Below are 11,140 nucleotides of genomic sequence, written 5' to 3'. Positions count from 1 at the left end.
AAAGTCGACGGAGTGCTTGTTGAATGGGACTCATTCTCAAGCGCGCCCGCCAGACCAAATCCACTGTCGCCGCCATGTTGTCCAGTAACTGGAGCCATGTACGAGCAGTGTGACTTGCGCTTAAGGGACTTGATATCTTGTGACAGAGATACACGTCCTCTCACCGTGTTGAAATTAGCCACTAGGAAGACTAGATTCTGAGTGGGGCTCAGATCTGACTTCTTGAGATTGACCATCCACCCTAGAGTGATCAGAATATCTATCACTTGTTGTGTAGCTATCTGACTCAGGGATTGCAATAGAGCTCTTAGTAACCAGTCGTCGAGGTACGGATGGCAGAACCGACCTTTTGACCTGGCCACTTGGGCGGGAATCAACATCAGCTTGGTGAACACCCTCGGGGCCGTGGAGATCCCGAATGGTAGAACCCTGAACTGATAACACCTCCCGTCGAAAGAAAACCTCAGGTATTTCTTGAACTCGGGGTGTATTGGTATGTGGAGATAGTGGAGATGTGGAGATCTCCTGTCTCGACAGTTGAGATCACTGTTTGGTGACTAGGAAACAAGTCGAGTAGAAGCCCTCGCTTTCCTGTCCCTCGGGACCCGGTTCGATCGCAGCTTTCATAAGAAGTGCGTCGACCTCGGCACGGAGGAATTCCGCCTTCTCTCGGGTAGCAGGCACCGGAGTGTGCTTTATCCCGGAAAAGTGGAGGAGCGGATGAGTTTTCCACCGAGGCAAATGGCCATCCCTTAAAATGGACGGGGTCCGGGGATTGTGATGTAACTGTCTCCCATTCCTTCAGGAATAGAGCCAGTCGGCCGCCTACGGGGACATCCGGCTGGAGGCAGTGGACCCCGGCTGTCGGCAGTTCGATAACTTGCGACTGTGGGTTCACCCGGGGCTCTTCGGGCGCTAATGGGAACCCATCGTTCCCAGCCCCGCGAAAAAGCTGTTGGCCTCGACCAGCTGCCTTGCCCCGGCCCGTGCCTCTCTTGCTCCTCCCGGCGCCCTTATACCTGAAGGAAGCGGCGGCTTCCAAGCAGGTGTGGACGTCTGACCCGTGCGTTAGCGTAGGAGGGGACAATTGGAGAGGCCCGCTTACGCGTTTTTAACGCTTGGTACCTCCAACAAGGCCTTATGAGTCTTTGATGGAAGTATACAATTGAGCAGCCTCTCGGACCACCTGCTGAGCCCCAGGGAAGAGGGTGGCACCCTCTTATACGGCAAAGCAAGTAGGTCTTGGCGTGTGTAAGTCGAGTATTTAGATACCGACATCCACCGCCTGCGCAAGCCCATAACAGCGCACATCATCTGCGAGGCACAGCTACGAATAGCGTCCCGCGCAAGATAACTGAACTTCCGTTAGTTGCGCGGCCAACTCCGAAGAGTCGGCCGGCCCCTCTCCCGCTAACTCCCTCTGTACAGCCGACAGATACGCGGAGTGTAAGGACACACGGAGCTGTTGGCATGCATTATGATATTGCTCCTCGAAGCATATGTAAGCAGCCTTCAACTCCGCACCGCACACGGGAAAGGGGGGGGGGGGGGGGGGGGGGGGCAACCGCCGGCCCTGCTTGACCTTAGTCAAGTTGGGTGTCTCCGACTCTGGCATGGGCGCAGCCACCTGAGGCAGTACCTGGACAATCCTGTCCCGCACGTGTCTCTGCACCCGGCCCGAGGCCGAGTCCCGTGAAAGCCTTGGCCTCGGAAGAGGCGTCTGGCTCCGCTAGGGAAAATTGTGCGTCGGTAGTGCACGGGCCGGGGCCGGCGCCCGCCACCCCTTCGCTGGGGAGCGATTTTGAGCCAGAGCCGAAGCTCGGTCTCGGATCGTCCCCGAGACAAAGGGAACCAACCTGGCTCCGGGCTAGGTATCCACCAGTGGAAGCCTCGGCCTCGGAAGAGGCGTCTGGCTCCGCTAGGGAAAATTGTGCGTCGGTAGTGCACGGGCCGGTGCCCGCCACCACTACGCTGGGGAGCGACCTCGAGCCGGAGCCGAAGCTCGGTCACGGATCGTCCCCGAGACCAAGGGAACCCCCCTGGCTCCGGGCTACGAATCCACTAGTGAAAGCCTCGGCCTCGGAAGAGGCGTCTGGCTCCGCTAGGGAAAAATTGTGCGTCGGTAGTGCACGGGCCGGCGCCCGCCACCCCTCCGCTGGGGAGCGACCTCGAGCCGGCGCCGAAGCCCGGTCTGAGATCGTCCCCGAGACCAAGTGGCCTGCCTCGGCCGACGCCGGGCATATCACAAGGTCTCGAAGCCGCGTCCGGCGCCGACAACGGGGAAGGCTCGGTCCGCATCTCCTCTCGGAGCTGAGACTTTACCTCCTCCATCATCGACGCCATCTGCGACTTAAGTAACGCAGAAAAGTCTGCCAAAGACAGTGCAGGAGAGGGTGCAGTGCTTACTACGGGGACCCTCGAGCCTTCTCCCCCGGCCCCCGGAGAGGGAGCGGGGGAGACAATCTCGGCAGCTTTTTTACCCTTTTAAGGTGGTGAGGGAGGGGATGTCTTAGTAGATCTGATATCTACCCCCGCCTTTAATAGACCTCTTTAAAGTGGAACAAGTCAACTTGTCTCTTTTTGGGGGCCCCGGGGGGTAAAGGCATTGTCCTCCGCCAGACATATTAGGCAGCGTTCGTGCCTGTCTTAGAACAACCCGTACACAGTTGGAAGGTCTTGTAAACAAGACCGTAATTTCTGAGGTGGGCGGGAAGGGTATCAACGTGTATCAGTGCGATATAAAGATCGGAAAGATACGTGCATAAATTGTGAAATTAGAAGCAAAGGCGTAATGTAGAATGCGATTTGTAACGCGATACTAATAGCCAATGTCGTAGTATAATTATAACACCAAAGGGGCGTGTTACGCGCTAAGGTGTAAAACACGTAAAAAAGGTAAGTGTAGTTTATGAATTAACACACCACCTTGGGTTTTGTAAAGGAAAAAATTGTAGACCAATGCTGTATGATATAACAAAACCCCAAGCCGTTTCTTAATGGCCTTGGTGTTACATGTATCAGCCCGTGGAACTACAATATGGACGCCATTACGGCCATTTGAATTCAAAGGTACCGTGCACGTGGCGTATTATTACAACTCTATAACTTCACAATGCGAGGTATTACGCCTTTGCAATGAAAGAAATGTACCATACATACAGTTTGGTCAGCCATGGTTCTTGTCGAACTATAGATTTCTCTTATTTTTGTCTTGTGTGAAAAATCAACACGTCTGTCTCTTACAGATGACATAAGGAAAGTGATTTGGGTGAGAGTTGCTCCCCCTGGCGTGAGGCGCCGTTGGGGGTGAGGCCCCGTAACGGTGGTCGTATATCATACAAAAACGAAGTTTTTTGTGTGGTAACATTTTTTATTAAGGAAAATGGTTACAACTATGTCATGTAGATTTTCTTGAGCAAGGAAAATGCAATAAGTGCCCCAAGGAGGATTTAATCAGAAAGAGAATGTGATGTATGGGCCCACCCGTACCCGGAAGTCCTCAAAGCACATCACACGGTCTAATTACTCATGCTCTGCGTACATGTTCACGAAACCCCTGAAACGTGACTCTCTTTATCAGTTTTGTGTTTGCCAGTTTTGGTACGCTAGTCAACAGTCTGTACCTTTACCTTAGACATGTACACTGATCTAAATTAAAAGTATCGTGTTTCTTTTCAGAAAACCATTTTAACAATGTAAATTAATTTATATAGAACACGAAAAATGGGTCGCCAAATATCCCATTGTTCGAGGCTAAATTCCTACTTTACTATCAATGATTTACAGGTACTAAATGCGATATCTTTCTTTACTTTCTTTTTTTGCTGAGGTAATTTGAGAAGCTGCCTCAAATTCCAACATGAATCAGCGTTCCAATGTTCACGTCATGGTAGTGCTATGATATGTCATAGTTAAAGATGCTGTGCACCAAAACCATAGCAGCTCTTGAATGTAAATCTCGGTAGGATATTATGATGACCGATGTGGCCTTGTATTTACTCACATATAAGTACACCTGTGTCTTCAAAACCCAACTACCGGGATCGTTGCTTGAGATATCAATCACTGGATTGTCTGGTCCAGACTATATATACTAGCATAGCTTTGCTGTGTGCGGCGTTAAACAACAAAGCACACACATATAAGAGACACCGTCGTCCACATCTGAAGAAAGAGTTTCCTGTTCCTCCGAAAGTAATTTAGCCACGAGCGACCCTTTTCATGCTCTATGAAAATCCGATAACACTAAATCATCATGTTAATATAGTTTGACAACAAAACAATATCACAGGGCGGACAATTCCGATTTATAACATTAATTGTGTAATGGAATAAACATAAATTCTTTTCCATTAGACAGGTGATCAGGACAATTTGAAAGAACGTTTGTTTCGCACTTTTCTTGTTTCAGCCAAACATCTTTTTTTCTCTAACACACCCATTATATCTACATATAGAAGAACTACGCGATAAATCGTAAAGAACAATGAAGAACGAAGCGTAGTTTATTTCACGATAAAACGTTGTTCAATCATGACGTCATTCTGGAGTTTCGAAAATGCGTTCGCAACTTGATGACGTCGTTGTTTGACGACGTTATTTTTAAGGGGGGAGTGTCAAGTGAGTTGTTCCCTATATATGTAGCTTGGCAACGCATATAAATTCGATGGTCTAACGATCGCAACCAAAACAAGGAGAGATATGAAAATCGGTATTGGGAGAAAAGGTACAGGTAATCGACGTAAGGATTGTGAGAATATGCGGGAAATGGGCTTGTCCGACGTTGCCGAGGTCGGATTCTATTGAGGAAGTCACCATTACTTAAATGGGGGTAAACATTTTGTTAAAGCTTTACACTTTATCAACATCCTTAAAGAGTCTTTACATTATGTTGATATTTCATATACGAAATAAACGACTCGTCGTCGTTTATCGTACAATAAAACACTGCAGGTAGAATATTTATTTCTTAAACAGTAAAAATCATCTACAAATGGAGGGAGTGCATGTGTGGATGGGAGGGTAAGTTAGCGGGTAGGTGATCTTCGAGTGTGTGGTAAGGGTGAGTAGGTTATTTATTTATGGTTGAGTGAGTGAGTTGATGGTTGGGTGGGTGCTTTTGAACTCATTACTCTTATCTATGTTTTTAAAACTGTTCACAATATGAGTAAAAAATCTACCTGGACAATGGAATAGTCCCCTACTGTATCTTTACCGGAACTGCCTTTATATTACAGTTTGACCAAGCGGTTATATGTATGTTATATTGTGCGATTAGCTGCGTGTGTGTGCGTGCGTGCGTGCGTGCGTGCGTGCGTGCGTGCGTGCGTGCGTGCGTGCGTGTGTGTGTGTTAGGATGCCGCGGTGGGAGAGGGTGAGAGCATCAGTCCGCTAGGTATTCTGTGAAAATTTTTATTGACATATATCATTACATTAATATTTGGTGACCTACTGCTGACATGTATTTACAATCAGTGTGTTGTAATAGTAGAAATACGTATATGAATACCAACATTTAAATGTATCTGGCAATTATTATTTGCAGTTGTCAAAGACCACAATCACAGTATGACAATCTTAAAATGAAACACATATAGTATAATCCGATCTGTCAATGTTGTATTGTAGACATGGGTTGTTGGGTCGTCTAAAGCGTTGGCTTGTCCTGATGAAATCAAAGGTTTATATCTGACATGTGTGTAAGATGTGTAGCCGATCCCTGGTTTCCATCCTCGTGATGTCGTTGGAAAACTGCTGAGCATCGCTGGGCAATAGTGTAACCTCCTATTCACTCACCATATAGCGGAGTCTAATAAGTGACTTTTCAATTTGTGAATCTGGAACCAAGTGTATGGCTTTGTATCAGAGCAACGGTGTTTTGGTGCAGTTATGAATGTGGATTTACAAATACAAATATCTATTTTTAAAAGTAAAAGTGTTTACTCATCAAATTGCACGTGTTTCACGTGGGTGCGTTGTTCCTAGAGGTGTAGTTTATGCATTGTAGTATTAACTTAAGGCCTCGTGGCTTCACTTACAGTTTCTAGCTCAGAAGAAAATATGTTTTGAGTAGGAAACAATGTCATTCTTCCCAGCATCGAGTCACAAAATATATGTAAGTGTAGAGACACGCGTGTATATAAAGGGAGGGGGAAATGCAGACACATTAAGAGCACAACAATGAACTGCTCCAATTAATACAACTGTCTTCCTACATGTTAATGATCAGTTATACGTGACTGTAAACAATATTTTCTTGACATTATCAAAAACATTAGATGCGATGTGAGCGATTTATCATTCGTGGGCACTCATATTTACTTCCTCCAAACACATTTTAACTGTTGCAGGTGAGCATTTTAACTTGTGGTGTGTTACCAAGCGGTAGTGTGGCCTTTCTAAATATGATCTGGCCATAGTCCATGTTAGATAGTGGAGGCTAGGAAGTATGCACGCACTCAACTATTTATGTAGGAAATACATATATTAATAATAACTGTGGCTGTCCCGTGTTATCATCCGAACGTGTTTATAAAGAACATACCAGAGTGCATTATACCAAGTCTGTATTATAACTCCATAATTGTACCTTGGTTGATATCACAACTCGATCGCATACAAATCTAATATCATTTTAAATTCATCGCCCTTGTTCCATGCACGGAGCAGAGGGACAGCCCGATGTTAAAGAGTTGGCTCGTCACGCTAAAGGTTCAATTTCCCACATGGGTGAAATTTGTGAAGCCCATTCCTGGTGTTCCACGCTGTCATGTTGCCGGAGATTTGCAGTAAAACCTCACTCATTGACTCACTTACTCTTCAATGCAAAAATTCATTCAACTTTCTCGTGTCTTTACGATCCTTACCTTTCATTGTAATTTCGGCACCTCTGATTATCCAAGCCGTCAACCCTATTGCAAAGACATTAAGCGTTTCCTTCCAGAGTTGTACTTTAATGAACAATATATTAATATCTCGTACACTGGGAACAGTTTTTCAATAGAGTACTGTATTGCGTTTGTCAGGCATTGAGTTGATTAATATTGTTTACACATTGTTCCATAAGCTCGCTCAAAGTATTCCATCAGTGTCTACAACCATGTACACGTGTTACAAATAGAATCAGTGGCTGGGTAAATATTGTTTTTTATATCAGTCCTCGTAAGTGTATCAGTTTCTGATCTATGATACCTATTCATCGTAAGTGTATCAGTTTCTGATCTATGATACCTATTCATCGTAAGTGTATCAGTTTCTGATCTATGATGCCAATTCATCGTAAGTGTATCAGTTTCTGATTTATGATACCTATTCATCGTAAGTGTATCAGTTTCTGATCTATGATACCTATTCACTGTAAGTGTATCAGTTTCTGATCTATGATACTTATTCATTGTAAGTGTATCAGTTTCTGATCTATGATACCTATTCATCGTAAGTGTATCAGTTTCTGATCTTTGATACCTATTCATCATAAGTGTATCAGTTTCTGATCTTTGATACCTATTCATCATAAGTGTATGGGTTTCTGATCTATGATACCTATTCATCGTAAGTGTATCAGTTTCTGATCTATGATGCCTATTCATTGTAAGTGTATCAGTTTCTGATCTATGATACCTATTCATTGTAAGTGTATCAGTTTCTGATCTATGATGCCTATTCATTGTAAGTGTATCAGTTTCTGATCTATGATACCTATTCATCATAAGTGTATCAGTTTCTGATCTATGATACCTATTCATCGTAAGTGTATCAGTTTCTGATCTATGATACCTATTCATCGTAAGTGTATCAGTTTCTGATCTATGATGCCAATTCATCGTAAGTGTATCAGTTTCTGATTTATGATACCTATTCATCGTAAGTGTATCAGTTTCTGATCTATGATGCCTATTCATCGTAAGTGTATCAGTTTCTGATCTATGATACCTATTCATTGTAAGTGTATCAGTTTCTGATCTATGATGCCTATTCATTGTAAGTGTATCAGTTTCTGATCTATGATACCTATTCATCATAAGTGTATCAGTTTCTGATCTATGATACCTATTCATCGTAAATCTATCAGCTTCTGATCTATGATACCTATTCATCGTAAGTGTATCAGATTCTGATCTATGATGCCTATTCATCGTAAATGTATCAGTTTCTGATCTATGATGCCTATTCATCGTAAGTGTATTAGTTTCTGATCTATGATGCCTATTCATCGTAAGTGTATCAGTTTCTGATCTATGATACCTATTCATGAGTAACAACGTAATCAGCGTCTCAGGCAGTAAGAAAGAAAGGATCTTTCCAAAAAGTGAGTACGGTTTTACGCCGCTTTTAGCAATATTCCAGCAACTTCACAGCGGCGGACACCAGAAATGGGCTTCACACATTGTACCCATGTCGGGAATCGAACCCTGGTCTTCGGCGTGACGAGCGAACGCTATAACCACTAGACTACCCGACCGCCCCGCTTTCCAAAAGGAAAGAGATACGATGTCAATGGGCCACCATCAGACGACAGTATGTCGGGACGCATTCTATTAATAAAACTTACCTGAGTAGCAAGAAAATACCAGTTCAGCAATGATTTATATGCAAAGTTTTACATGTAACAATCATACCTTATGAGCTAAGCCATCGAAATAGAACCCTAGTCTCTATGAACACTAAATTTCATTATTACAAAGAGCATACTTTCAGCTACTGAACTATGCTCCGGAAATGAATCCAATTTTTATTTCCATATGAATAAGACATACTATTATCAATATCATAAACACCAAATTCACGAAATTAGAACATCTCCATTCAATGGAATAAAATATAGCTCAATAATATAAAACTTGTTTCAGTGTAGACGAGGGGCTATGCGATTTTTTAAGAGTCAGTAGGAAGTTTATTTATTATGAAATTGATTGCAATTAGCGTTAAGAAACATCCAAATAACGGTGCACCGGTTGACACGTGGACGCCATTTCCAACAACTGTCCACTTGGTCCAAGGGGTCCTACTCCCATTTTTAAAAGGAAGCCCGAGGTCTTTAATTAACTGCCCGACAAAGGAGTGCAGTTGAAAAGACCGAGGGATTCTGCAAATGATTCTGCCCTGAAAAAAGCGTCACCGCACAAAAATGGATAGAATTTGTTATCAAATAAAAATAAACAACAATGTCGGTTTTGAAACATTTACTGCAATCAACACACAACGAATGACACTGATCCATTTTACAAATATGAAAACGTCATAGAACAAATCAGATGACGTCACTATTGAACATCGGTCTTTTGAAGTGCCCTCCTTCGCCGGGCAGTTAATGGAAAACCTCGGGATCCTGCAAATGAAAATGCCCTGAAAAATAGCGTTACCATAATTATAGCTAAAATAGATAAAATTTGTTATCAAATAAAAATAAACAACAATATCGGTTTTGAAACATGTATTAAAATCAACACGAATTTCACTGACCCACTTTTAGAAATATGGAAACGTCATATAATAAACCAGATGACGTCACTATTGAACGTGGCATCACCTTTCCCTATCCCTATGACGTGCCACTATGTTGCGCGCGCTGTAACAGACTTTTTTAGTCAACAAAACATTGTTGTACTGCCATGGTCGTCTGTTTCTCCAGACCTCTTAACCATTGAACATGTCTGTGATGACATGGACAGACGCCTTCGAGAGGACCAGAACCAGCCGGTAACGCTAGCTCACTGCTGTCAATCTTTTTGTTGACATTTGAAACAACATCCCCAGGCTGTTTTCAAACATCTCGTGTCTTCAATGCGCCGCTGCTGCCTCACCTATATCAACGCATATGGTGGTCCTACAAGATGTTGATGTTGTTAAATGAGTTGTAACACCACCCCTCCGGTTTGTAGAAGAAAACCTAATCCTAAAATCACATGTACCCCGAGTGATACTGCTACAACGAATGTATCTCTTTATCATGTTTCAATCTGCCTTTGTAAAAAAATATTAAAACAAATTGAAAAGCTGTTCGATTGAGCTGAGTTAACTCGTGCTGTGCCACAGTACACAAGAGAGTGGTGGTACAATATCCAATGACAATACATAATATGATGGCAGTGGTCAGTATTAAATACAAAATTACATTTTTAATATTTAGCGATAGCAAAAGTCAGGGATAATAATATATTCACCCAACGACGAGTGTTCTAGCTTCCGAGAAGGGCCTTGGCAGGGAAGCCGGGGTGACGATTGAGCTTCACACGAAAGCTGGTCTTGTATATGCCGTCGAACCAGCCACGGGGAATTTCCACATAGTGCCCTCACAACATAGATGAGCATACTGACTCCGAGCTGAACAGTCCTTGTTTTAGCCCCTTAATGCCGAGTGCCAGACACGGGTAACAACAAGTACAAGTACAATCAAGTACCTCTCTTTTGGTATGACGCGGCCGGGGATCAAACCCCGGACCTTCCGCTCCTCGGGCGGACGCTCTACCACTAGACCACGGAGGCGGTCCTCACAAAATAGAATATTCCACATGTTTCTATGACACACAATCACAGTCCACAGTATTTCGAAAATTTACACATGACCCTTGCATCTTAATATAGTAACTTCCTCAAAACTGTTTACAATAAACAGTACTACTTTCCTGACAACTAAGCACTGTCAAAATACAGTGCAATGAACTTCCACTGAATCTCAACAGAAACAATATAACACAGTTTCAGTCATTGTTCAACAATAAAATACACTGCCATATAACTCTTGAAAGTCAAAATCGTAAAATGGACTCTGCTTTTGGCAGAGGTTTCATATGATTATGGAAATGCTTTTGTCGCGTTTATTGTATCTTTAAAGATATTAAAAAACATTGCAAGTTGTAGTGTAGTGTTGTGAAATATGGCATATGGAGAAGAAATAAGAATATAAATGTGTAGTTTCTGTTATATGAGACAAGGCTCAGAGTATCGTCATCTATTTCTTTCTGTGTATGGATAATAAGGTAGATTTGAAGCAAATGATAAAAGTATATCCATGAACCTATCATTTTCACTTTACTATGTCACAATATATCAACTTTAATAAAAACGAACACACACAGTTGTGGAAGTCAAGACAGTGCTATGATGTATCATAGCTAGAGACGCTGTGCACCAAAAGCCA

The sequence above is a fragment of the Haliotis rufescens genome, unplaced genomic scaffold, assembly GCF_023055435.1.
Source record: "Haliotis rufescens isolate VD_foot unplaced genomic scaffold, xgHalRufe1.0.p SCAF_1, whole genome shotgun sequence".
Lineage (NCBI taxonomy): Eukaryota > Metazoa > Mollusca > Gastropoda > Lepetellida > Haliotidae > Haliotis > Haliotis rufescens.
This window is presented reverse-complemented; position numbering follows the sequence as displayed.